Below are 26,538 nucleotides of genomic sequence, written 5' to 3' on the forward strand. Positions count from 1 at the left end.
CTATCCACAGGTACCTCAACCTCAATCTCCTCCTCTTCTAATTGCAACCTCTTCCTTAAGAGTCTGAGGGATCGTTCTGGATCAGATAGAGGCTTTATAAGATTCGAGTTTGAGCTCCTAGGTATAAACTACTTGAAACCGAAAGTCCACACAACCACCAATCAACAAAAACAATATAATAATAAATAATAAATAATAAAAAAATAAAAAAAATAAAAAAATAAATAAAGAATAAATGAATAAACAAATAATGACTAAATTAACACAAAAGCAATTCACTCTAGTTCACCGTTACTGTGTTCCCCGGCAACGGCGCAAAAAACTTGATGGGCTCTTTATGCAACCTACACCTAAGGCAGTGAACCTACCGATGCAGCCTAGCACTAGTGAGTATCAAGGTCGTATCCCTGGAGATCGGGTGAACCTAGAGTTACTACTGTTGCTATGTTATCTAGTCTGAAATAAGGTGTGGAAGTTCTAACGTACCAGCTAATGATTATGAGTGCAAATAAGTAAATAAAGAACAACGGACAATCAAAAGACAATTACAAAGAGAGAAACAAACCCAAAAGGGAGCCTAAAATTGCAAAATTCGAAATCTCAAACCCTAGTTGCGTCTTAAATGCTCCCAAAGTTTGTCTTGATCTTTAATTCGATGTTGGAACAATTGAAATCCCCCCTTCAATTGATGAATTTTGATCTCTCAAGGTCTACAATTGAGGTATAGGAAATAATTGATTAAGTGTGTGTCTTGGAATTGAGTCCAAAAATCGTCCCCTCTTCAAAAGAACTCAAAATTACCTATATAGTTGATTCAAGACCACGAGTCCAGTCGTGATGATTCAAGACCACGAGTCCGGTAGTGCTTGAATCATGGAGTCTATTATACTGACTCCTTCCAAGCCGTGCCAAGCCGGTCTTTGAGCCACCACAGGAAGTCGTCTTGAAATGGCACAATTTGGGATAGCCTCAGAATTCAAAGACGGCCGAGTCCAGCCGTGCTCAACCCTCAGGGTGCGAGTTCTCACCCAATTTGATGGATTTTGGTCCGTAATCACACGTATTTCCCTCGATTATTGATGGTATCCTTCGAAAATGACCTGAAACGAGAAGGGAAACAAAAGACAAGTGATTCTAGCATAAAACGGGATAATCATGCATAAATATGTAAACAGTCGGGCATGAAAACATGTGTAGTATGATGCTTATCAGACAACAACCCCATAAGTTTCATATATTTGTGAGTATGAAAAAATAGCCCCGTAAAGATAGTATACTTTTTAATATGAGCAACCAACCCCGTAAGAGGGGTATATTTTTAAATATTAGAAAACAGCTCCGTAAGGGGGGTACATTGTTTAGTATGAGAAAATAATCCTGTGAAAAGGGAATATTTGATAATAGAAGAAAACAACTATGTAAAAGATGTATATTCATGAATATGAGAAAACAACCCATAAGAGTGGTATATTTGTCAGTATGAGAAAGCAAACCCATAGAATGGGTATATATTTTAGTATGAGAAAACAATACTGTGAGAGGGATATTTTTATAAATATTAGAAAACAACCCTATAAGATGGGTATATTTATAATAATGAGAAAACAATCTTGGAAAATAGGTATATCTATGAATCTGAGAAAGTAACCCCGTAAGAGTTTTATATTTTTTAGTATGTGAAAATAATCCCGTAAAAGAGGTAATTTTCTAATATGAGAAAACAACCTCGTAAAAGGGGTAATTTGTTAACATAAGAAAATAACCCCATAAAAGAGGAATACTTCTCCATATAAGAAAATAAACCCATAAAACATATATATTTATGAATTTGAGAAAACTCGTAGAGTAGTATATTTGTCAGTATCAGAAAACAGCCCCATAGAAGACATATATTTTTTAATACGAGAAAACAATCTCGTAAGAGGGATGTATTTGTGAGTTTAAGAAAATAACTCCGTAAAAGGAGAATATTTATTTGTATGAGAAAATAACCTCGTAAAATGTGTGTATTTATGAATCTAAGAAAACAACCCCGTAAGAATGGCATGTTTCTTAGTATGACAAAACAACCTCGTAGAAGATGTATATTTTTTAATATAAGAAAACAACCCCGTAAGAGGGGTATATTTATAATTATTAGAAAGTAACATCACAAATGGGGTATATTTGTGAGTATGAGAAAACAATACCATAAAATAGGTATATTTATGAATATGAGAAAACAACCCCGTAAGAGTGATATATTTGTGAGTATGAGAAAACAACCCCATAATAGGGGTAGTTTTTTAATATGAGAGAACGACCCCGTAAAAGTAGTATATTTGTCAATATAAGAAAATAACCTCGTAAAATATGTATATTTATGAATTTGAGAAAACAACTCCGTAAGAGTGATTTATTTGCCAGTCTGAGAAAACAGCCCCATAGAAGACATCTTTTAATATGAGAAAATAATCTAGTAAAAGGGGTATATTTATAAATATTAGAAAATAATCCCCTAAGAAGGCTATATTTGTGAGTATGAGAAAACAACCCTGTAAAATGGGTATATATATATATATATCTGAGAAAACAACCGCACAAGACTCGTAAATTTATGAGTATGAGAAAACATGTAACACCCCCATCACATACTAACCAATAAACATTAGTCAGGAAGCATACAAGCGTCGTAGAATATATACTACAGGTAGATAGGTCAATATGTAGGTTGTTAAGAATCCAGACACAAGGTTATTAATATATAAACATATGATTATACTTAAACATCATTTAACAAGTATTACAAACATCTTCTTATGCCTTATAAGGCATACTTCCATATATATCACATAACTGCATACAAAAATGCATCAGGAGGAGACTTCACAAAACTGGCCCAACTTGACAGAACTGCTAAAAGCTAGACTTCGCATACAACCAACGGATGCACTACTATTTACAAACCTGAAAAGAAAAATTTTGGAGAGGGGTGAGCCTCCAGTGAAATAAATAATCAACATAATCTATATCACATACACTTAATACAATTTCCACCCAATCACATAACTTTCCATGATATTCATAGTTTAGGTATAAAGTCATACCATTCTACTCAATTCATTACAACCATCATAGAAGAAATACAATTCAACAATTATGGTTAGTTCTCACGGCTTGTGGATCCCCTTTAATGTGCTGCTCCGCCTCATCCTCACATATCACACACGTAAGCTCGCCTCATCTCACATTATACACTTTTATAGCCTCTCTAGGCTTTAGCCTCCCAAGGCTTTATATATATATCTTTTTTTTTTCATAGGGGAATCCACCATTCACATGCACATATGCACTTAACATCACAATTCAATCATTTCACTTATATCATATTTCAGCAATAACAATTGTTCCACTCAACACCAATCATTTCCATCTCGGTCCATTCAAACATAAGCAATATTAAGCAAACGCAACCATTTGCGAACATTTGATTAAATATATGAACATAGCAAATATTAACTATTTACTTACTCAAAATATACTTATTCCTTTAGCATATAAGAACCTCCTTTCTCCACAACTTCCTTTCCGTGCCTTTGAGTACCTGTCAACACATTCATCAATTCACATTTCATGCATATTACAAATATTCATGTAAATGCGAGTTCTAATGCATTACAAGATCATCCCCTCTCTAATTCATAGGTCTAACTCTTCCTCTAAGACTCTCAATTACTGTTTTAATATCCTATAAACATTTCCCATCTAGTTAAATACCAATCTAACTCAAATTAACATCAATAAATTGCATAAAACTAATCTCCAACATTTCTGTTTTCTAGACAGAATTTAGTACCAAGGTATATTTATTGCTGGGCAAAATTGGCTTAATACAAAAATCTCATATTAAATTGACATATCCATTTATGCGTCTAGTTTCATCTCCAAGAAGAATTACTCAATTCCGACTTCTATAGATTTAATTATTTTCAAATTACTGAGCAAGGGTCATACAGCTAGTTGTACCCGAGCAGCAATCTATTTGCTCAATTTAAGCAACCAAAACGGCAAAAATAGCAAAATCACAAAACTACAAAGTTATAGAGGACTCTTTAAACTTTCTATAGACACCAATTAAGCTTAATTTGGACTTATATAACCCATGTTATGCCTAAAATACAGAATATCAAGGTTGCTGGAATTTTGACAGTTTTCTATCTTAACATACTTAAACTTAAATCAAGCTTAATCTTTATGCAATCATTCAATACTCTACTAATTCATGATAATCAGACCTTTAATTAATCAATGAGACCATCAAATGAAGTTTTTCCAATTTGTAATCAAGAACCCTAATGACAAATTAATAACACTCAAGTAACAACTTACCAATTTCAGCTTTTGGGTTGCTAATATGCTTAAATCCTTTAGCTTTAGCTTGGCTCCTTCAATAGTTGGCAAAATCCTATCTTAATCTTAAGTTTTTCTAGGTATTCTACTCCTCTCTCTTATTCCAAATTTTGTGTTTTTGGCCATGTACGAATTTTAGAGAAATGAAGAGGTAAAATGAGCTTGCTCATGGTTCCAATTTCCAATATTCCTCTCTTAATGCCACCACCTACTAAACTATTTTTATCACCCTAAATTAATTCTTACTAACCATATATAGGTACTAACTTTTAATTGTATCTTTTAAGTCCAATCTATTTACCCAACCTTTAACTATTGGTTCAATTAAGTCTTAAGGCTTAATACACATAACCCAAGTACTTAATCAACTTATCTAAATTAATAATCTAATATCATGCTTCTTATTCTCTACTTATAATTAATATATATATGTTCTCATAAAATAAAAATATCATTGATATACCATCATATGCCCAATGATTAAATGTAAATGCACATAACATGGATGATAAGAAATTTCGTCCCCGAAATTTTAACAACTCACCAACATTACAATGGAATAGATGCGGATACTTCTGTCTCATATGCTCTTCTACTTCCCAAGTTGCTTCTCTTGGTGAATGATGACTCCACTTAATTTTGACCATAGGAATGTCTTTATTTCTCAATTTCTTAACCCTTCGATCAAGAATTTCTATCGGTTCTTCCACATATGTCAACTTTTCTGTGATTTCTATCTCTGGCTCTGGAATGATATGACTAGGATCTGATCTATATCGCCTCAACATAGAAACGTGAAAATATCATGAATAGAAGACAACTCATAGGTAATGCTAACCTATAAGCCAATGGTCCAACTCTTTCAATAATTTCATAAGGTCCTACATACCTCGGACTCAATTTCCCTTGTTTACCAAACCTTAATATTCCTTTCCATGGTGATACCCGCAAGAAAACTTTATCACCCACAATATATTCCATTTCCCTTCGATGCAAATCAGCATAACTCTTTTGTCTGTCCTGTGCTACTTTCAAATTCTTTTTAACTATCTCTATTTTATCCACTGTTTCTTGTACCAATTCTGGACCTTCAAGCTGTCTTAAACCTTCAACATCCCAGCAAACTGGACTTCTACATTTCCTCCCATACAAAGCTTCATAAGGAGCCATACCGATACTAGAATGAAAACTGTTGTTATACGCAAATTCCATCTGTGGTATGTAATCATCCCAGTTACCCTTGAACTCAAGTGTGCAAGCCCTCATCATATCTTCTAATGTCTGAATAGTTCTTTCTGATTGCCCATCCGTTTGAGGGATGAAAAGTCGCATCAAATGAAGCTTAGTACCATATGCTTCGCAAACTCTCCCAGAAACGAGAAGTAAATCTAGGATCCCTATCTGATACAATAGATATAGGCACACCATGCAATCTAACAATCTCAGAAATATACAATTCAGCAAGTTTATCAAGTGAATCTGTTTGTTTCACAGGTAAGAAATGAGCACATTTAGTAAGTCGATCAACAATTACCCAAATAGCATCATGCTTGTTAAATGTACGCGGCAATCCCATAACAAAATCCATAGTAATCTTATCCCACTTCCACACGGTGTATAGATAAAGAATGAAGTTTACCTGCAGTGCCCGGTGCTCTCCTTTCACTTGGCCGACATGTCAAACACTTACTCGCAAATTCGCCACATCCTTCTTCATTGTCGGCCACCAATAATAAGGCTTCAAATTTTTGTACATTTTGGTACTTCCAGGATGCATTGCATAAGGTGCATAGTGCGCTTCATGCATGATTTCCTTTCTCAAATTTCCTACATCGGGTACACATACACGATTTCTATTCAATAACACACCATCATCTTTCAACACAAATTGTGTATTCTTTCCTTCTTGTACTCTACCCTTCATCCTTTGCAAATAAGAATCTTCACACTGCATCTTTAATTTTATCTCCAATCAAAGGCTTTACTTGTAATGTGGCTAACAGGATCATTGTCATAAACATAAAACTTCACATCCATAGCTCTAAGTGCAACTAAATATTCTACATTGTAGCAAATCATACTTGAAAAATTTTCCACTGACTTCCTACTTAAAGCATCGAAGAACAACATTTGCTTTTCCGGGGATGATAATCAATAGTGCAATCATAATCCTTCGGAAGCTCAATCCATCTTCGTTGTCTCGGATTCAACTCTTTCCTGCTGGTAGGGATATATTTCAAACTCTTATGATCAGAATATCCGAAATGTCTCCCCGTATAAATAATGTCGCCATATCTTCAATGCATGTACAATACCGCTAATTCAAGATCATGTGTAGGATAATTCAGCTCATGAGGTCGCGAATTGTCTTGAAGCATAAGCTATAACCTTCCCATGCTGCATTAAGACACATCCAAGTCCTTGCCTAGAAGCATCGGTATATACAACATAACCTCCATTTCGGGATGGCAATGCGAGTATCGGTGTAGTAGTAAGCCTTTTCTTCAACTCTTGAAAATTTTGATCACATAACTCCGTCCAACTGGAATGGCACATTCTTCTTTAACAAAGTCGTTAGAGGCTTAGCAATAACCGAAAAATCTTTTACAAATCTTCTATAATAGCCGAGCTAACCCAAGAAAACTTGAACTTCGGGGAAACATTTCTAGGCGGTTCCCATTCAATAATTGCTTTAATCTTTGATGAATCTGGTTGCACTCCATGTTTAGAAATAATATGCCCTAAGAATGCAATTTCCTCCATCCAAAACTCGCGATTTGTTGAATTTTGCATACAACTGTTTTTCCCTCAAAATCATAGAAACAATTCTCAAGTGTTGTTCATGCTCTTCCCGGGCTTCTAGAGTAAATCGAATATCATCAATGAACACAATAACAAAGTGATCTAAATATGGCTGGAAAGTCTTGTTCATCGTTGACATAAAAGCAGGGAGCATTTGTTAAACCAAATGGCATCACAATAAATTCATAGTGCCCATACCTTGTTCGAATCTTTGTCTTGGCAATAGATTTCTCTTCAACCCGGAGTTGCCAATAACCCGATCTTAAATCAATTTTAGAGAACACAGTTGCACCTTTTAACCGATCAAGCAAATCATCAATTCTCGGCAATGGATATTTATTCTTCAACGTAATCCTATTCAATTGCCTATAATCAATACATAATCGCATACTACCATCCTTTTTCTTCACAAATGTAGTCGGGTGCTCCCCAAGGTGAAGTACTTGGCCCGATGAAACCTTTATCAAGTAACTCTTCTAATTGCTTCTTTAATTCTTTCAATTCTAATGGAGCCATTCAGCATGGTGCAATGGAAATAGGTGCGACCAGGGATGATGTCAATCTCAAAATCAACCTCTCGATTTGGTGGCAAACCAGGCAAATCATCTAAGAATATGTTAGGAAATTCTCCGACCACCGGAATGTCTAATACCCCTGGACTGACCTTAGTAGTATCTATAAAACTAATTAGATATGCTTCACATCCATTTTTAATTAATCGACATGCGATCCTTCTTTGAAATCAAACAATTAGGAATTGTCTTCCTTTCACCCACCATTACTATTTTCATTTCTCCTTGTATTTCCATAGCCACTTCCTTCGTTTTACAATCAACAATAGCATGATTTCTTGACAACCAATCCATCCCCAAAATAACATCAAACTCTCTAAGATTAATAACAACCAAATCCGCATGTAGTTTGACACTATCTACTACTACAGGACATGATCTCACTATCGTATTTCATCGTGATAATACCCCGAAGCAGGCATAGATACATATATATCATAACCTAATGCCTCTATATTAGCATGAACATGCGATGCAAAATCATGTGATATGAATGAACATGTGGATCCAGGATCAATAAGAACATGTGCATCGGAATCATGAATAGAAAGTATACCAAGAATAATTTCAAAGTTACAAATGCTTCATTTCTAGTAGTAGCAAATACTCTAGCTTGTGCTTGTGGTTGACCAATTTGTTCCGATGGTGTTGCTGAAATAGTTAAACCTGCTCGCCACCTCTTCCTCTCCGCCTCTGCTGAACCAACCGGAATATTTTCACCAACACTACTCCGACCCACCGTATAAGATTCTCCAAACATTATTTCTTCTCATAGGACAATCTCTAGAATAATGTCCTCGGCCTACTACAAGTAAAACATACTACCGGTCTAGGTCCCCAACATTCTCTAGTATGTCTCCCTGTTGCACGTAGGACAAACAGGGAGCAAACCCTCTTGGTGAAACTTGTCCTCCCTCAAGTCCGGATGAATTATATCCACCTCTACTATAAGGTACTATGGAGGATCTACTAGATCGACCACCAAACCCTCGTCCACGATAACTACTCCATTTGTGAATTAGAGCCTCTAAACGAAGAAATACTAATATGTCTTGGAGGATTACTATAAGCACCAATGATCTTCTTCTTTTTAGCTTCCATAGTATTCCTTTCAAATGATGTTTCTTGACTCTCAAAGCGGCTTCAATTGAGGCATTGTAATTATGAGGTTTCAACGCCATTTTCTCACGAATGTCAAGCCTCAAACCCATCTCAAATTTCTTCCTTTCAGTTCTTGATGGCTATTTCTTCCGGTGCATACTTACATAATCTCACAAATTGAACTTCGTGACTGCCGACATATCATTCTGTTTCAATCAAGAAATTCAAGCTTCTTCTGTCTCTATAAATTTCTGGAGTATACTTCTCAAAGCAAATTCTCTCAAGAAATCATTCCAAGTCAAAGTCATTGGTCGATCTTTGCTTCTTAAAACTGTTTCCCACCAATCAAGTGCATCTTTTTCTATTAAAGATACTATATATAGAAGCCTTTGTTCGGATGTGCAATTAAATCTATCCAACACCCTTTCTGTATTTCATAACCATTCCTCAGCCTCAGCAGGATCAGTAGTACCTTGAAAAACATTAGCACCTTGTTTCCTAACTCTTTCATAATTCTTATCTATCACAAACCTTTTGTTGTTGAGTCCGAGGCGGTGCTTGTTGTTGAGCCGCCTGCTGCATCGGAAAATCCATAAACTGTTCCATAACATTTTGTACATTCGATTGTGCAGCATTTTCGAATGTAGCTCATGCTCATCATGTTGATCATGTTCGGATGCATTTTCATGACCATGCACAGACTCTAATGACTTATCCGGGCCGTGTTCTCCTTGTCTCTCCATCTATATATATGAAATGCAAATATTCAGTCAAGTTCAAAGAACATATATCATATGCTTAATGATGTGCAACATGAATCTACTCCCAATGAATCTAATCCCTGCTCTGATACCACTAAAATGTAACACCCCCATCACATACTAACCAATAAACATTAGCCGGGGAAGCATACAAGCGTCAGTAGAATATATACTACAGGTAGATAGGTCAATATGTAGGTTGTTAAGAATCCAGACACAAGGTTATTAATATATAAACATATGATTATACTTAAACATCATTTAACAAGTATTACAAACATCTTCTTATGCCTTATAAGGCATACTTCCATATATATCACATAACTGCATACAAAAATGCATCAGGAGGAGACTTCACAAAACCGGCCCAACTTGACAGAACTGCTAAAAGCTAGACTTCGCATACAACCAACGGATGCACTACTATTTACAAACCTGAAAAGAAAAATTTTGGAGAGGGGTGAGCCTCCACCAGTAAATAAATAATCAACATAATCTATATCACATACACTTAATACAATTTCCACCCAATCACATAACTTTCCATGATATTCATAGTTTAGGTATAAAGTCATACCATTCTACTCAATTCATTACAACCATCATAGAAGAAATACAATTCAACAATTATGGTTAGTTCTCACGGCTTGTGGATCCCCTTTAATGTGCTGCTCCGCCTCATCCTCACATATCACACACGTAAGCTCGCCTCATCTCACATTATACACTTTTATAGCCTCTCTAGGCTTTAGCCTCCCAAGGCTTTATATATATATCTTTTTTTTTTTCATAGGGGAATCCACCATTCACATGCACATATGCATTTAACATCACAATTCAATCATTTCACTTATATCATATTTCAGCAATAACAATTGTTCCACTCAACACCAATCATTTCCATCTCGGTCATTCAAACATAAGCAATATTAAGCAAACGCAACCATTTGCGAACATTTGATTAAATATATGAACATAGCAAATATTAACTATTTACTTACTCAAAATATACTTATTCCTTTAGCATATAAGAACCTCCTTTCTCCACAACTTCCTTTCCGAGGCCTTTGAGTACTGTCAACACATTCATCAATTCACATTTCATGCATATTACAAATATTCATGTAAATGCGAGTTCTAATGCATTACAAGATCATCCCCTCTCTAATTCATAGGTCTAACTCTTCCTCTAAGACTCTCAATTACTGTTTTAATATCCTATAAACATTTCCCATCTAGTTAAATACCAATCTAACTCAAATTAACATCAATAAATTGCATAAAACTAATCTCCAACATTTCTGTTTTCTAGACAGAATTTAGTACCAAGGTATATTTATTGCTGGGCAAAATTGGCTTAATACAAAAATCTCATATTAAATTGACATATCCATTTATGCGTCTAGTTTCATCTCCAAGAAGAATTACTCAATTCCGACTTCTATAGATTTAATTATTTTCAAATTACTGAGCAAGGGTCATACAGCTAGTTGTACCCGAGCAGCAATCTGTTTGCTCAATTTAAGCAACCAAAACGGCAAAAATAGCAAAATCACAAAACTACAAAGTTATAGAGGACTCTTTAAACTTTCCATAGACACCAATTAAGCTTAATTTGGACTTATATAACCCATGTTATGCCTAAAATACAGAATATCAAGGTTGTTGGAATTTTGACAGTTTTCTATCTTAACATACTTAAACTTAAATCAAGCTTAATCTTTATGCAATCATTCAATACTCTACTAATTCATGATAATCAGACCTTTAATTAATCAATGAGACCATCAAATGAAGTTTTTCCAATTTGTAATCAAGAACCCTAATGACAAATTAATAACACTCAAGTAACAACTTACCAATTTCAGCTTTTGGGTTGCTAATATGCTTAAATCCTTTAGCTTTAGCTTGGCTCCTTCAATAGTTGGCAAAATCCTATCTTAATCTTAAGTTTTTCTAGGTATTCTACTCCTCTCTCTTATTCCAAATTTTGTGTTTTTGGCCATGAACGAATTTTAGAGAAATGAAGAGGTAAAATGAGCTTACTCATGGTTCCAATTTCCAATATTCCTCTCTTAATGCCACCACCTACTAAACTATTTTTATCACCCTAAATTAATTCTTACTAACCATATATAGGTACTAACTTTTAATTGTATCTTTTAAGTCCAATCTATTTACCCAACCTTCAACTATTGGTTCAATTAAGTCTTAAGGCTTAATACACATAACCCAAGTACTTAATCAACTTATCTAAATTAATAATCTAATATCATGCTTCTTATTCTCTACTTATAATTAATATATATATGTTCTCATAAAATAAAAATATCATTGATATACCATCATATGCCCAATGATTAAATGTAAATGCACATAACATGGATGATGAGAAAATGCAGGCGTTACAAAACAACCTCGTAAAAGGGTAATTTTCTAATATGAGAAAACTACCCCGTAAAAGGGGTATATTTGTTAATATAAGAAAACAACCCCATAATTGAGGTATATCTATGAGTATGAAAGAATATCAAAAAATAACCACGTAAGAGGGGTACATTTGTAGATATTAGAAAATAACCCCATAACAGGAGTATATTTATAAATATTAGAAAACAATCTCGTAAAATGGGAATATTTATGAATCTGAGGAAATAACTCCATAATCGTTGTACATTTTTTAGTATGAGAAAATAACCCCGTAAAAGGAGAACATTTATTAATATAAGAAAACAACCCCGTAAAATGTATATATTTATAAGTTTGAGAAACAATCCCGTAAGAGTGGTATATTTATCAGTATGAGAAAATAAACCCCTAGAATGAGTATATATTTTAATATGAGAAAACAATACCGTAAGAGGAGTATATTTGTAAATATTAAAAAACAACTTCGTAAGAGGAGTATATTTGTGATAATGAGAAAACAACCCTCTTAAATGGGTATATTTTCAAATCTAGGAAAGTAGCCCGTAAGAGTGGTATATTTGTGAGTATGAGAAAAAATCCTGTAAAAGGGATAATTTTATAATATGACAAAACAACTCCGTAAAAGTAGTATATTTTTAATACGAGAAAACAATCCAGTAAGAGGGGTATATTTGTGAGTATGAGAAAATAACTCTATAAGAGTGATATATTTATGAGTATGAGAAAACACCATAAAACGGGTATATTTATGAATCTGAGAACACAACTCTGTAAGAGTGATATATTTGTGAGTATGAGAAAACAACCACATAATAGGGATAATTTTTTAATATGAGAAAACAACCCTGTAAAAGTGGTATATTTATCAATATAAGAAAATAACTCCGTAAAACGTGTATATTTATGAATCTGAGCAAATAACCCCGTAAAAATGGTGCAATTGCCAGTCTGAGAAAAGAGCCTTGTAGAAGGGGTAAATTTTTTGATATGAGAAAACAACTTCGTAAGAGGGGTATACTTTTAAATATTAGAAAATTATCCCCATAAAACTGGAATATTTATGAATTCGAGAAAATAACTCCGTAATTGTGGTATATCTGTGAGTATGAGAAAACAACCTCATAAATGAGTTAATTTTATAATATGAGAAAACAACCCCAAAAAAGAGGTATATTTGTCAATATAAGAAAACAATCCCGTAAGTGGCGTATATTTATGGGTATGAAAAAATAACCCCGTAAAAGGGGTATATTTTTTTATATAATGAAACAACCTTGTAAGATGGTTATATTTTTAAATATTAGAAAACAACTTGTAACTGGGGTATATTTGTGATAATGAAAAAATTATCCCGTAAAATGGGTATATCACGAATTTCAGAGAGTAACCCCCTAAGAGTGGTATATTTGTGAGTATGAGAAAATAATCCCGTAAAAAGGGTAATTTTTTAATATGAGAAAATAACCCGTAAAAAGGGATAATTTTTTGAAATGAGAAAATAACTCCGTAAAAGTGGAATATTTTTCAATATAACAAAACAAAAACCAATAAAACGTGTATATTTATGAATTTGAGAAAACAACCCCGTAGGAGTGGTATATTTGTCAGTATGAGAAAATAATACCATAGAAGGGGTTTTTTTTAATACGAGAAAATAATCCCGTAAGAGGGGTATATTTGTAAATATGAGAAAATAACCTCGTGAAAGGGAAATATTTGTGAGTATGAGGAAGTAACCTCGTAAAACATGTGTATTTATGAATCTAAGAAAACAACTCCGTAAGAGTAATATATTTCTCAGTGTGAGAAAACAACCTCGTATAAGATGTATATTTTATAATATGAGAAAATAACCCTATAAGAGGGATATATTTATGAGTATGAGAAAACAACATCGTAACACGGGTATATTTATGAATATGAGAAAACAACCGCGTAGAAGGGGTATATTTTTTAACATGCGAAAACAACCCCGTAAGAAGGGTATATTTCTAAATATTAGAAAATAACACGATAAGAAGGATATATTTATAAGTATGAGAAAACAATACCTTAAAATGGGTACATTTATGAATTTGAGAATACAACCTCGTAAAATTGATATATTTGTGAGTATGAGAAAACAATACCTTAAAATGTGTATATTTATGAATCTTAAAAAATAATCCCGTAAGATTGATATATTTATCAGTATGAGAAAACAACCCCAAAATAGTGCTAATAATTTAATATGAAAGAACGACCCTGTAAAACGTGTATATTTATGAATCTGAGAAAACAACCCCGTAAAAGTAGTGTAATTGCAGTCTAAGAAAACAGCCTCATAGAAGGCGTAAATTTTTTAATATGAGAAAACAATCCCATAAAAGGGGTATATTTATAAATATTAGAAAACAACCCCGTAATAAAGGGATATTTATGATTTTGAGAAAATAACCCCATAATTGTGGTATATTTGTGAGCATGAAAAAACAACCCCTTAAATGGGTTAATTTTGTAATATAAGAAAACAACTCCATAAAAGGAGTATATTTGTCAATATGAGAAAACAACCCACAAGTGGCATATATTTGTGAGTATGAAAAAACAGCCCCTTAAAAGGGGTATATTTTTTGATATGAGGAAACAACCTCGTAAGAGGAGTATATTTTTAATTATTAGAAAATAACCCTATAAGAGAGGTATATTTATGAGTATGAGAAAATAATCCTATAAAAAGGGAACATTTGTTAATATAAGAAAACAACGCCATAATAAGGGTATTCTTTTAATATGAGAAAACGATAAGAGGGGTATATTTATAAGTATGAGAAAAAAATCCCATAAAAAGGGATCATTTGTTAATATAAGAAAACAACGTCATAGTAGGGATAGTTTTTTAGTATGATTAAAAACCCATAAAAGTGGTATATTTGTCAATATAAGAAAATAACTCCATAAAATATGTATATTTATGAATCTGAGAAAACAACCATGTAAGAGTAGTGTATTTGCCAGTATGAGAAAATAGCCCCATAGAAGGGGTATATTTTTTAATATGAGAAAATAATCCCATAAGAGGGGTATACTTATAAAAATTAGAAAACAATACCGTAAGAGGGTTATATTTGTGAGTATGAAAAACTAACCTGGTCAAATGGGTATATTTATATATTTGAGAAAACAATACCGTAAGAGGGTTATATTTGTGAGTATGAAAAACTAACCTGGTCAAATGGGTATATTTATATATTTGAGAAAACAACCCCGTAAGCGTGGTATATTTGTGAGTATGAGAAAACAACTCCATAAAAGGGGTAATTTTCCAATATGAGAATACTACCCCGTAAAGGATTCCATTTGTTAATATAAGAAAGCAACCCCATAACTGGGGTATATCTGTGAGTATGAAAGAATAATCCCATAAAAAGAGTATATTTATTAATATTAGAAAATAACCCGGTAAGAAGGGTATATTTGTAAATATTAGAAAACAACCCCGTAAGAGCAATGTACTTACAAATATTAGAAAACAAACTCGTAAAACAAGAATATTTATGAATCTGAGAAAATAACCTCGTAATTGCGGTATATTTATGAGTATGAGAAAACAACTCCTTAAATGCGTTAATTTTGTAATATAAGAAACCAACCCTGTAAAAGGGGTATATTTGTCAATATAAGAAAACAACACCATAAGTGGGTATATTTGTGAGTAAGAAATAACAACCCCATAAAAGAGGTATATTTTTTGAAATGAGAAAACAACCCCGTAAGAGCGGTTACATTTTTAAATATTAGAAAACAACCCCATAAGAGGGGTATATTTGTGAGTGAGAAAACAACCCCGTAAAAAGGAAACATTTGTTAATATAAGAAAACAACCCCGTAAAATTTGTATATTTATGAATTCGAGAAACAATCCCGTAAGAGTGGTATTTATGAGTATGAGAAAACAAACCCGTAGAATGAGTATATATTTTAATATGAGAAAACAATACTGTAAGAGGAGTATATTTGTAAATAGTAGAAAACAACCCCGTAAGCAGGGTATATTTATGATAATGAGATACAACCCCGTAAAATGGGTATATTTTTTAATATGGAAAAGTAACCCGTAAAAGTAGTATATTTGTGAGTATGATAAAACAACTCTGTAAAAGGGATAATTTTTTAATTTGAGAAAATAACCTCGTAAGAAGGGGAATATTTCTCAATATAAGAAAACAAACCCATAAAATGTGTATATTTATGAATTTGAGAAAACAACCCCATAAGAGTGGTAATTTAACAGTATGAGAAATTAACCCCGTAGAAGCGGTATATTTTTTATTACGAGAAAATATTTCCGTAAGAGGGGTATATTTGTGAGTATGAGAAAATAACCCCGTATAACGTCTGTATTTATGAATGTGAGAAAATGACCCAATAAGAAGGATATATTTATGAGTATGAGAAAACAACACCATAAAACGGGTATATTTATAAATTTGAGAAAACAACTTTGTAACAGTGATATATTTGTGAGTATGAGAAAACAACCCTATAATAGGGGTGATTTTTTAATATGAGAAAACGGCCCCATAAAAGTGGTATATCTGTCAATATAAGAAAATAATTTCGTAAATTGTATATTTATGAATCTTAGAAAACAACCCCTTAAAAGTGGTGTAATTGCTAATCTAAGAAAAAAGCCCATAGAAGGGGTAAATTTTTAATATGAGAAAACAACCCCGTAAGAGGGGTATATTTTTAAATATTAGAAAATATCCCCCATAAAATGGAAATATTTATGAATATGAGAAAATAACCTCGTAATTATGGTATATTTGTGAGTATGAGAAAATAACCTGTCAATGGGTTGATTTTGTAATATTAAAAAATAACCACGTAAAAGGGGTATATTTGTCAATATAAGCGAACAATCTTGTAAGTGTCGAATATTTATGAGTATGAAAAAATAGCCCCGTAAAAGGGATATATTTTTTTATACGAGGAAACAACCCTATAAAGGGGGTATATTTTTAAATATTATCAAACAATCCCATAACAGGGGTATATTTATGATAATGAGAAAACGACCACGTAAAATGGGTATATTTACGAATCTCTGAAAGTAACCCCATAAGAGTAGTATATATGTGAGTATGTAAAAACAATCCTGTAAAAGAGATAACTTTTTAATATGAGAAAATAATCTCGTAAAAAGGGGTAATTTTTGAGATGAGAAAATAACCCTGTAAAAATATTTCACAACATAAGAAAATAAACCCATAAAACGTGTATATTTATGAATTTGAGAAAATAACCCCGTAGGAGTGGTATATTTGTCAGTATGAGAAAATAATCCCGTAGAAGTGGTATATCCCGTAACAGGGGTATGTTTGTGAGTATGAGAAAATAACCCTATAAAAGAGAAATATTTATGAGTATGAGAAAAGAACCCCGTAGAAGATGTATATTTTTTAATATGAGAAAACAACCCCGTAAGAGGGGTATATTTGTAAATATTAGAAAATAACACCATAAGTGGGGTATATTTATAGGTATGAGAAAACAATCCCATAAAAAGGGAACATTTATTAATATAAGAAAACAACGCCATAATAAGGATAGTTTTTTAATATGAGACAACCCTGTAAAAGTGGTATATTTGTCAATATAAGAAAATAACCCCATAAAATATGTATATTTACGAATTTAAGAAAATAATCCCGTAAGAGTGGTGTATTTGCCAGTCTGAGAAAATAGCCCCATAGAAGGGGTATATTTTTTAATATGAGAAAATAATCTCGTAAGAGGGGTATAGTTATGAATATTAGAAAATAATCTCATAAGAGGGTTATATTTGTGAGTATAAAAAAATAACCCCGTAAAATGGCTATATTTATATATTTTAGAAAACAACCCCGTAAGAGTGATATATTTGTGAGTATAAGAAAACAACTCCGTAAACAGGGTAATTTTCTAATATGAGAAAACTACCCATGAAAGGGGTATATTTGTTAATATAAGAAAACAACCCCATAATTGGATTATATCTAGGAGTATAAAAAAAATAATCTAGTAAAAGGAGGATATTTATTAATATCAGAAAATAACCCTGTAGGAGGGGTATATTTGTAAATATTAGAAAATAACCCCGTAGGAGGGGTATATTTGTAATAATGAGAAAACAACCCTATAAAATGGGTATATTTCCGAATCTGGGAAAGTAACCCGTAAGAGTGATATATTTATGAGTATGAGAAAATAATCCCGTATAAAGGGTATATTTTTTAATATGAGAAAACAATCCCGTAAGAGGGGTATATTTGTAAGTATGAGAAAATAACTCTGTAAAACGTGTGTATTTATGAATCTGAGAAAATAACCCCATAAAACGGGTATATTTATGAGTATAAGAAAACAATACCGTAAAACAGGTATATTTATGAATATGAGAAAACAACTCTATAAGAGTGATATATTTGTGAGTATGAGAAAACAACCCCATAATAGGGGTAATTTTTTAATATGAGATAACGACCCTGTAAAGTGGTTATTTGTCAATATATGAAAATAACTCCGTAAAATGTGTATATTTATGAATCTAAGAAAACAATGCCGTAAAAGTGGTGTAATTGCCAATCTTAGAAAATATCCCTGTGGAAGGGATAAATTTTTTAATACGAAAAAACAACCTCGTAAGATGAGTATATTTTTAAATATTGGAAAACAACCCCGTAATATGGAGATATTTATGAATCTGAGAAAACAACCCTGTAAGAGTGGCATATTTCTTAGTATGAGCCATAGAAGAGATATATTTCTTAATATAAGAAAACAACCCCGTAAGAGGAGCATATTTTTTACATACTAGAAAACATCCCCGTAATAGGGATATATTTGTGAGAAAACGACCCCGTAAAACGGGTATATTTATGAATCTGAGAAAGTAACCCCTTAAGATTGGTATATTTGTGAATATGAGAAAATAATCCCGTAAAAGATGTAATTTTTTAATATGAGAAAATAATCCCGTAAAAAGGGTGTACTTTTTTTAGATGAGAAAATAACTCCATAAAAGGGGAATATTTCTCAACATAAGAAAACAAACCCATAAAACGTGTGTATTTACATGAATATGAGAAAACAACCCCGTAAGACTGGTATATTTCTCAGTATGAAAAATAACCGCGTAGAAGAGGTATAATTTTTTAATATTAGAAAATAACCCCGTAAGAGGGGTATATTTGTAAATATTAGAAAACAACACAGTAAGAGGGGTATATTTATGAGTGTGAGAAAATAACACCTTAAACGTGTATAATTATGAATTTGAGAAAACAACCCCGTAAGAGTGATATATTTATGAATATGGAAAAATAACTCTGTAGTAGGGCTAATATTTTAATATGAGAAAACAACCCCGTAAAAGTGGTATATTTGTCAATATAAGAAAATAACCCCATAAAACATGTATATTATGAATATGAGAAAACAACCCTATAAAAGTTGTGTTATTACCAATCTGAGAAAATAGTCCCGTAGAAGGGGTAAATTTTTTAATATGAGAAAACAACCCCGTAAGAAGGTATATTTATAAATATTAGAAAATAGCCCAGTAAAACGGGAATATTTATAAGTATTTGAAAATAACCCCGGAATTATGGTACACTTATGCGTATGAGAAAATAACCTCGTAAATGGGTTAATTTTGTAATATGAGAAAACAACCCCGTAAAAGGGTATATTTATCAATATAAGACAACATCCCCTTAAGTATCATATATTTGTGAGTATGAAAAAACAACATCATAAAAGGAGTATATTTTTTAATTTGAGCAAACAATCCCGTAAGAGGGGTATATTTTTAAATAATAGAACACAACTCCGTAAGAAGGATATATATTTGAGTATGAGAAAATAACCCCGTAAAAATGGACCATTTGTTAATAGAAGGAAACAACTACGTAAAACATGTACATTTATGAATCTGAGAAAACAACCCGTTAGAGTGGTATATTTGTCAATATGAGAAAGCAAACCCGTAGAATGGGTATATATTTTAGTACGAGAAAACAATACTGTCAGAGGGATATTTTTATAAATATTAGAAAACAACCCCGTAAAATGGATATATTTATGAATCTGAGAAAGTAACCCCGTTTTGAGTATGAAAAAACAATCCCGTAAAAGGGGTAATTTTTTAATATGAGAGAACAACCTCGTAAAAAGGGTCATTTGTTAACATGAGAAAATAAACCCATAACACGTATATATTTATGAATTTGAGAAAACCCCGTAAGAGTGTTACATTTGTCAGTATCGCAAAACAACCCCGTAGAAGAGGTATACTTTTTAATACGAGAAAACAATCTCGTGAGAGGAGTATATTTGTGAGTATGAGAAAATAACCCCGTAAAAGGAGAATATATATGTGTATGAGAAAATAATCCCGTAAAATGTGTGTATATATGAATCTGAGAAAACAACCCTGTAAGAGTGGTATATTTCTTAGTATGAGAAAACAACCTCATAGAAGAGGTATATTTTTTAATATAAGAAAACAACCCCGTAAGAGGTGTATATTTGTAAATATTAGAAAGTAACATCATAAGTGGGGTATATTTATGAGTATGAGAAAACTACCACCAAAAAACAGGTATATTTATGAATATGAGAAAACAACCCCGTAAGAGTGATATATTTGTAAGTATGAGAAAACAACCCCATAATAGGAGTAGTTTTTTAATATGAGAAAACGACCCCGTAAAAGTGGTATATTTGTCAATATAAGAAAATAATCCCATAAAATATGTAATATTTACGAATCTGAGAAAACAACCCCGTAAGAGTGGTGTATTTGCCAGTCTGAGAAAATATCCCCGTAAAAGGAGTATATCTTTTAATATGAGGAAATAATCTCGTAAGAGGGGCATATTTATAAATATTAGAAAACTGTCACGACCTGAAATATGGGCCTGTGACCGGCACTAGAGAATGGGTAGGCTTAAAGCCACCAAGATCCATAGTAAGCCTGACTAGTTGACATTTCAGATATGCATATATAAACATACTATTAAACCAGTCCAACACGTCATTCATAATTTTCTAACTAGACATTAACAGCATTCCACAATTTGTTACAGATCAAATCAAAAATAATATATCAGGTATACTACTGGGGAGAGTCTAGAATTTTAAATAATTAAAAATATGAAAGTATAAATTATTTATAATAGGCACAATGGAGAAGGAAGTCGGGCTGTCAAACGCAGGACGACGGAGAACTTAACTATCACCTAAAAAATCAAAATTAAGACTGTCAATCTCGAGAGTGAATTAAAATCATATAATCCTATAACAATTACAGTCTCCTCAATATAATATTTATTAAATTATGATAACATGTCATAAATTAGAAAGAAAATACAATTGAAATTCTTAAGGGACGAGTGCGTCAGCAGAACCCTAACCCTAATACTAGTAGCCTTTCGACTCTCTTATCCTAATAGGTATGGCGCTCAGAGAGCGAAGCTCAACCAGGGTCCTTAAATCCAGCCTGGACACTTGATTTCCAAATAAGCCTGCGGTGAGAGAGCAACGCTCGACCAATGACCTTCCTCTGGCAATCAAATTTCTACAGCCCAGAGAGTTATTCTCGACCATGGCATATCCAAAAATAATCTTTAGTACCTATCTCTAATTAATACTGGTGCGCACGCGGTCCTGATGCAACCCATCAGGTGATATGTTCTACTATCGCCTCATCCTAGTGTCACAATCATAACATATATAATAATTATAAATAGTATAATCATAAGAAAATATAATTTATTCAAGAACATATTGAAAATTAAAATTTAGTAGTCTCGGGCATAGCAGACATGCAAATTATGTGTAATAATAATAATAGTAATAAAATAACAACAAATATGATATCAATAATAACGAAAATAAATTTACTAATAATAATGCTAATAATATCCATAATAATTATCAATCAAATAAAATTACTCATAATAACGATAATAATAATCATAATTATTATTAATCAATTAACGTCGCATTTAATTTAGACATGACAAAGGTACAATTGATTATATGACTTAACTCACAGTTCTGCCGCGCTCTGCAGTCTGCTCCTATGCCTTGGGTGGAGCTGGCTGGATGAATGAATTATCTATTCACGAAAATACTCAGTTAATAAGATATTCTTAATTTTTCCTAGGCCTAGACTCCTAGATTAGACTTCCTAAGAAAATTCAAACCCGGAAATTCTACTGAAAATTGGGTAGAACCTCCTCTAAAATATGGATGTTTACCCCCCCGTATAATGGGTCTAAAACCTGCTAAAAACACTTCAATATTCTGTAATTAATTAACGAAAGTTGGGCCACCAAAACTACATAATTTTTTTCCAACTCTGCAACACACCACAGATCAATATTATCTCATAGACAGTCCGACATAATATTCATTTCGAGAACCAACCCACACAAAATTATCTAGTATTTAAACTAATTCAATACAACCACAACTACCACAAAACAACACAATAATTAATCATACCAATTAATTGTAATATTTATGTTTAAGTCATAATTAATTAAATATGATTAAATTAAATTATCTATAATTGATAATTAATAGCAATAATATTTTCTAAAATTATAAAATAATTTTTAAGGTCCAAATAAAATTATATTGAGCAGAAAATCCAAAAATATTGCGCATCTAGAAAACACCAGGGTCCAAAAGCCGGTACTACCAACGGTGTTGGAATTTGAATATGAAAGCGTCTACGCGAAGCTTGAGTTGCGAGGAGTCTGAAAAGACAGAAGCTTTAGCCAGAAACTCACTGGAAGCCACCGGATCGAGGCCGAAAAGGTGTTGCTCCGGTGAGGCTTAACCGAGGCTGTCGGCAATGAAAAACGACAGGGGAAGCTTGGCTCGGGGGTTTTCAACGATGAGGAGCTTGTTTCCAGTGTTGGACAGGCGATAGGACGACGACGGGTGGCTGGTCTAGCATCGGCAGCAAGAGAGGAGACTTCCCTTCCTCCTAAACATCGACAGCGGCAAGGAAGGAGGGGAAGATGGCATCGTCGGCAATGGAGGGGAAAGGAGGAGAAGCGGTGGCGGCAAGGAGAGGGGACGGGAGCAGAAATGGGAGGCGACGGGGAGGGGAAAAAGAAAGGAAGAAGAAGAGGAAGAAGAGGGGGTGAAGGGGAAGAAAAAGGAAGGTTATATATATATATATATAATATTAGTATTATTTATTTATTATACTAGGGCATTACAAAAATAATCCTGTAAGAGGGTTATATTTGTGAGTATGAAAAAATAACCCTGCAAAATGGGTATATTTATATATCTTAGAAAACAACCCCGTAAGAGTGGTATATTTGTGAGTATGAGAAAACAACCCCATAAAAAGAGTAATTTTCTAATATGAGAATACTACCCCGTAAAAGGGGTACATTTGTTAATATAAGAAAACAACCCTATAATTCGGGTATATCTATGAGTATGAAAAATATTAAAAAAAATAACCCTGTAACTGTGGTATATTTATAAGCTTGAGAAAACAACTATGTAAAAAAGAGAATATTTGTTAATATAAAAAAATAACCCCGTAAAATGTGTATAATTATAAATTTGAGAAACAATCCCTTAAGAGTGGTATATCTATTAGTATGAGAAAATAAACCCATAGAATGGGTATATATTTTAATATGAGAAAATAATATCGTAAGAGGAGTATATTTGTAAATATTAGAAAATAATCCCGTAAGAGGAGTATATTTGTGATAATGGGGAAACAATCCTGTAAAATGGGTATATTTCTAAATTTGAGAAAGTAACCCGTAAGAGTGGTATATGTGTGAGTATGAGAAAATAATCCTGTAAAAGGGATAATTTTATAATATGACAAAATAACTCCGTAAAAGGGGTATATTTTTAATACGAGAAAACAATCCCGTAAGTACGGTATATTTGTGAGTGTGAGAAAATAATCCCGTAAAACGTGTGTATTTATGAATTTGAGAAAATAACCCCGTAAGAGGGGTATATTTATGAATATGAGAAAATAACACTATAAAACGAGTATATTTATGAATATGAGAAATTAACTCTGTAAGAGTGATATATTTATGGGTATGAGAAAACAACCCCATAATATGGGTAATTTTTAAATATGAGAAAACAACCCCGTAAAAGTAGTATATTTATCAATATAAGAAAATAACTCTATGAAACCAAACCCCGGAGATGCATCCTACAAAAAATGGGGCTAGGAGGAAGTATACCTAGACTGGGGGGAAGGCCTAAACCAAACCCCGGTAAGACTCTCACCCCCACCATCAAAAAGCTCGAAGGACTAGATACCCTTAAGCACAGCACTCCAACTAGATAGCCTTAGAACTATCAAGGAAAGAATGATTATAAGCTATTATACTTCCAGGGAGCACTTTATTAGCTATAAACCTATATAACCCTAATAGGGAAGGGTAAAGAGCATCCAACGCAAAGCGGCCTTTCATTCCCTTGTTTCTTCGTGGCATACCCCCCCCCCCCCCCCGCCACAAGCACCCCCAGCCCGGGGGACCAGAGAACACCTTCGTTTTCCCCCCTTCTTGACCGCCTTTCTTAACAAGTCCTCGAGCCTCCTTTGCACCGCCTTCCTCATAGAATCACGGTTGACTCAAACGGCTTTGTACTCAATCCGTTGCTTGTTGCTTTCGAGCTGGAGCATAGTCAAGTAGTTCGTGAAGGTCAAATCACACTTGTGTTAAGCAAGCAGAGTAGTCAAGCCAGAGAGGCAAAAAAAGCAAGAAGCGGTTTTCGTTCGATCGATAAAATAAATCGTACTTTCACCGCTGTTAAGTCGCGGTCATGTCTTGCCCCCAAAGATATCGACGGTTCCATGTTTCCCCCGAATTTCATCGGGCCTGTGCCCAAGTGCCTGCTCATCTATCTTCATTCAAAAGGCAAACATTTCTATTGAGTGAGTGTAACTGCTATGGTTTACAGTCAATAGTTCTTAACCAACCCTTTCTCGTGGAGCTTTATAAAGCTTTAAGAGAGAATAAAGAGTAAGGGGGCCTTCGCTTCATTAGAAATTGGACTCGGATCTTCTGATAATAATATATTGCTTATATGGTTGTGTGATTTGGCGCATCTTTCCTAGCTTAGGAAAAAAATCTCGATCTTTTTCATAGAGAAAGAAAAAGAAGAATGAAGTCAAAGCCTTTGAATCTCCACGACTTTTTAATCATCTAAAAAAGGATAATGACCAGGATTAGCTTTCCAAAGCCAAAGAACATCTATTAATGTAACTAACCTATTCAACAAATCCTGCTTTCTGAAAGCTAATTCCTTCTTCAATTTCTTAAAAAAAATGTTATTTTATTTGGTAAGCTCTTTCTTTTTCATACTCATTGTGCCTTTCCTTATCTTTGTATCTATTTTTTTTTATTCAAAATGACACCATATGTCTTTCTTATTTTATTCTCAATCGAAACTTCTCCTTACACCAGAGAGAAGGCGCTTTAGCCCACCACAAGGATTATTTGAGATTTTAAAGAGGTGAAGATAGAAAGGTTGATGAACTGGTAGGTTCGTTTCTTCATTCGGATAAAGATGGATATCACTTCATCGTTGAATGTGGAAGTTCATCCCTATAAAAGTGGTGTAATTAACAGTTTGAGGAAAGAGCCCCGTAGAAAGGGTAAATTTTTTAATATGAGAAAACAACCCCATAAGAGAGGTATACTTTTAAATATTAGAAAATATCCCCATAAAATGGGAATATTTACGAATATGAGAAAATAACCCTATAATTGTGTTATATTTGTGAGTATGAGAAAACAACCCCGTAAATGGATTGATTTTGTAATATGAGAAAACAATCCCGTAAAAGGGGTATATTTATCAATATAAGAGAACAACCCCATAAGTGGCGTATATTTATGAGTATGTAAAAGGGGTATTTTTTTTTATATAAGGAAACAACCCTGTTAGAGGGTTATATTTCTAAATATTAGAAAACAATCCCGTAAAAGGGGTATATTTGTCAATATGAGAAAAGAACCCCATAATAGTGCTAATAATTTAATATGAGAAAACGACCCCGTAAAAGTAGTATATTTCTCAATATAAGAAAATACCCCGACAAAACATGTATATTTATGAATCTGTGAAAATAATCCCGTGAAAGTAGTGTAATTGCCAGTCTAAGAAAGCAGCCTCATAAAAAGGGTAAATTTCTTAATATGAGAGAACAACCCCGTAAGAGGTGTATATTTATAAATATCAGAAAACAACCCCGTAATAAGGGGATATTTATAAATCTGAGAAAATAACCCTATTATTGTGGTATATTTGTGAGTATGAGAAAATAACCCCTTAAATGGGTTAATTTTGAAATATATGGAAACAACCCCGTAAAAGAGGTATAGTTGTCAATATGAGAAAACAACCTCATAAGTAGTATATATTTGTGAGTATGAAAAAAT

The sequence above is a fragment of the Ricinus communis genome, chromosome 4 (assembly GCF_019578655.1).
Source record: "Ricinus communis isolate WT05 ecotype wild-type chromosome 4, ASM1957865v1, whole genome shotgun sequence".
In the NCBI taxonomy this organism is placed as follows: Eukaryota; Viridiplantae; Streptophyta; class Magnoliopsida; order Malpighiales; family Euphorbiaceae; genus Ricinus; species Ricinus communis.